This window comes from Uloborus diversus, chromosome 4 (genome assembly GCF_026930045.1).
Source record: "Uloborus diversus isolate 005 chromosome 4, Udiv.v.3.1, whole genome shotgun sequence".
NCBI lineage: Eukaryota > Metazoa > Arthropoda > Arachnida > Araneae > Uloboridae > Uloborus > Uloborus diversus.
In genome coordinates, this window is record NC_072734.1 from 65,035,073 (window position 1) to 65,039,647 (window position 4,575).

Below are 4,575 nucleotides of genomic sequence, written 5' to 3' on the forward strand. Positions count from 1 at the left end.
ATTTTTATTGGCTTTAAGAAGATTTATAAATAGGAGAGGGAGGCCAAGAACAATTTATTCTGATAACGGGACTAATTTTAGAGGAACTTTCGATAAATTTTCAAATTTACATCGGGAGAAAATTCAAAAGGAATCTAAGACTTTGCGGATATTTTAGAAGTTTATTCCACCCACAGCTGCTTCGTGGGGAGAATGGTGTTAAAGATTGGTTAGACTAGTGAAGGAACTGTTGAGACGTACTCTGGGAAATTCGGTTTTAACCTACGAAGAGCTAGAAACTGTTTTATGCGAGTGCCAAGCAGTAATAAATTCACGGCCTTTAACTTACATTGGGGAAATTTCTCAAGATTTAATTCCATTGACTCCATCTATGTTCTTGACTGAGAATCGTAGCTCTGATGTTAGAGATATGGATGAAAAAGAGAGCAAACATTTAGAGTAAAACGAATCAGGTACCGGGCTAAACTTTTAACACATTTAAAGGGACGATTTCGAAGAGAATATCTCAGTCTGTAAGTTTAAAAAAGTATACAGACTGAAAGCAGTAAAAAACTCAAATGAAATGGTTTTGATTGGGGATGACTTCAAGAAACGTTTATATTGGCCATTGGCTAGAGTAGTTGAGTTAATTGCAGGGCGTGACGGAAAAATTCGAACCGTTAAGCTCAAAACAGAGTCTGGAATAACTACGAGGCATATTCAGACAATATATCAAAGACGCGCGTCTTTCCTTGGAAATGAAATTAAGTGAAAAAATCTCGGAAGAGAAAACTATTTAAAAAAAAAATGCATCTCTTTAGGGTCTTTGATCAAATAATGACTAATGAGCTTAAAACTCATTATTTTTGCATTGAGAAAGGCGTTCCCTATAACGCCGAAACACGTGTCTGCAGAATCTGCAATTTGTGCTTTTTTGACGTTGTTTTTTTCTTATTTTACTGTTCAGCACAAAGGTATTTATTTATCTCAGCAGTTCAAAAGTTTAGTCGGCGGATATTCGAGTTGAAGGTAATCGTTAGTGCTCAAGCTCAATTCGAATGATTGCGGCACATTACAGATCTCATCCCTTGAGTTCCGGTTTGACTCAAAAACTCTGGGACAGAAAGGGCTAGGTAAAAGTTTTTTTTTTTTCAAAAACTATCGATTTTAAACAACATATGCCCCGAAAACCATTGGAAATTTAACAAATATGTATGAAAACAATTTCTTGGTCAATTTCTTATTTATTTGGGTTACATTTTTCTCGCCGTTTCCGAAACACAATCGAAAAAGTCAAGAATTTGGCTCTCCGCCCCCCCCCCCACCTTTAGCTTACCTCCCGGGGTCGGGGACTTTCAGTATGTTTACCTACAACTACTCTTAACAAATTTCCGAAGTAAAAAATTGATACTTCTGATTATGTATGAAAACAGTTGAAGTAATGCCAAAAAGAAAACGAGCTGATGTGTGAATCACATAACTTCCTTTTACTCCTACTTTACTCTCTAAATATCACCAACAGTGGCCAAATTGAAACAAATTCAAAAAAAAAAAAAAAAAAATCGCCAAATTTGTCGCCAAGTTAGCGACCAAAAGACTGGCGACATATCGCCATGTGCCCGCCAAATTATAACACCACTTGAGTTTACATCGAAATTAACAATGATTTCCCCCAAAAAAGGGGCAAAAGACCCCTTTAGAAACACCTGAATGCAACCAAAAGGCGAGGTGCACAACTAGACCCCCCACTAGGAGTCTACGTACCAGATTTTAACTTTCTAGGACTTACCGTTCTTTAGTTATGCGACATACATACGCACATACGCACATCCGCACATACATACGTACATACAGAAGTCACGAGAAAACTCGTTGTAATTTACTCGGGAATCATGAAAATGGATATTTCGCGTGTCTATACGTTCTTAGGCACCTATCCACGTGTTGTCAGGTCGAAAAAAAAAAACAAAAAAACTCAACGTTCATTCGAGGGCAAGTAAAATGGAAATAACGTTCGATTTTTGAGTGAAATTTTTTTCGCGAATACAATACTTTATTTTTTGTGAAAGGAAGTAAAAAAAGAACAATATTCAAGATGATGAGAGAAGCATTTTGCACTGTTTGAAGATCATTGGTCTATTGCAATGAGTACAAGGAACACGCGCGCAAAAAAAAAAAAAAATCTCCATTGCTCTTTGTCTGTTGTTAAGATACAAAAAGTTAACTGTGGCATTTGTGTGAAGATTTAGAGGGTGAAGAATGGATATATAGAAACTCAGATATCAGAGTCACAAGAGCCGCCCTCTTTAACGTTAAAAATGTTACGAAAAATATCAAATTGATGATTTATTTCCACACCTCGAAGAAGAGAAAAAAAGGGCTACAATTTAAAACATGTCAAAGGATTTTTAAAAGATTACGAGAAAGGTAATGTAACGAAAATGATTAATTATGGGAGGCACATTACGACTGGTAATTTTACACCATTAGTGTTAAATCCAATGGGTGGTCTTATAGAATATTATCGTTATTCTATTTCTCATCTTTCCGATTACGCAACGCTTGATAAACCGATGAAGCGCTGCAGCATATGTCACAAGTGCTAATAACCGATGATTAGGGTTGCCCGCGGCTTGAAGACAACTTTTTTTTTTTTTTTCTACTGAGGGAACAGACATATACGAGAGCCAGTTAACGATAAATGAGCTTAACGCAATTACATGGCGCACAGAAGCGTATGTGACCCAGCTTCCAACAAAAATCAATTACTATTCTTCATGACTAGGAATAGACGTCTCTATTAACACATCAAGGGAAAAAATCGTCTGACGGGTTGATAACTGCTCATTGTTATTCGTGTTCTTCATTTCTCGTTAGCGTTTTGTGACTTATTATGTTTTGAACTTCGAATGCTTGGAATAAAAATAATGCTTCGAAAGAAATGGTTGCGCGAGTGCGCGCGAAGTCGCGACATTAGTATTGAGCGAGGCAATTTCGGGATGGTACTGCGAATTGGTAAAATGCTAATTGGAAATTAACGAAGCGCGTCACACTATTAGAAGTTATTTCTAAGCAAGCTTTTTTTAAATGAAAAATAAATGTTTTTGGACGCTTCTATGTAATTTAGTTTATTTTTACTACAATCTTGCTCTTATATATATATTTTTTAAATCAAGAATAATGTGTAAAAGGGTTGTCCCTCCCTCTAAGGGCAAGGGCGCACACCCTAAATATCACGAAGACCCCCAAAAAGCAAGAGCCCCCTTCCCCCTAAAGGAAAAAAAATACCCCTCAAAACAAGCTCCCTCAAAAATTTCAATGGCGCAGTCCTGTGCTATGAACCCCCCCCCCCCAGGTGGGCACCTCAATGGCCTAAAGTGCGCACCCCTGTGTACAATGGAATGTAGAAAGGCGATATTCTTCGGCACAGGAATAGGATTGTTTAACATTTTCTTATACATAATGTTACAAATTCTATAAATCGTAATTATTTTTGATTATTTTTTTGGAATCTGGCTAAATTTGGCGTTTATTCCATTACCTTTCATCTAAAATTGTCTTAATAGCGTAACCTGTAAATAATTTCTTGTAATGAACGTACAACCCCCTTACATTTCACTGAAGTATACGTTCCCTAAATTTCTGAATGATAAGAGTTGTGAATAGAATAAAAATAAAACGTCCAGATAGAAACTTCTGGAATTATGTGGAATATTTGAGAGCTCTCTTTCGAGGTTTGTAAATAGCCATGCGGCGTGTTCAAAGTCAGACTGGTATGAGCCGTGGGTTGGAAAGTGTGTATTAGCCTTTGCGCTGTGTTTTTGCGTATTGCGATGTAAATACGTGTGTGATCGTTGAGTTTACGGTGTTAATTGATATTTACCGAATTGATACGGTTAATTTAGCAGTTGCTAACGATATTTCTTGTACGTAGTTGTAAATAAATCTCCTGTGTTTTCTCAAGAACTGTGTCGTCATTTAAAGAAAGTTTGAAGTTGCACTGAACTCGTAACAATATTTCCCCCCTGACAGTAGTCGACAGTAAACAAAAGTTTGCAAAAGTCCCGATAGCGCTGCGACTTTAATTTAATTTTTTATAGATTTTTAAAGTCGGTGCACGAACCAGCTTTCAAAATCATGACACATGCGCAATTAGGGTGTATCGAAAAAGCTGTTTTTTTTTTTTTTTTTAGAAATTGAAAAGGTCAAGTTGATAAAGAGTTGCTCCTGTATACACACATGTGCTACAATTTTTTGTTTATTCAAATCAAAAAATATTTCGGTGTGCCGCACACAGCCTAAAGTTTATAATTTTCTACAAAAAAAAAAAAAAAAACTTTCTAAAAGAAAGCAAAGTTTTAAAAAATAATTTTAAGATGACTGATGTGAACGATAAGTCGAACGTTATAGTCGAAAACATAACAGAAAACTTTTGCTCTTATGCAATATTTAGGTCTCTCGGATAGTACTCAAAAATAAGGATATTTTTAAAGTTTTCACAATGAACAAATAAATTACGTTTTTAGAGGAATAAAAAATGCTTCAGACATTATTCTTACTGGTTCTTATGCAAAATGACCTCCTGAATTCAAATAA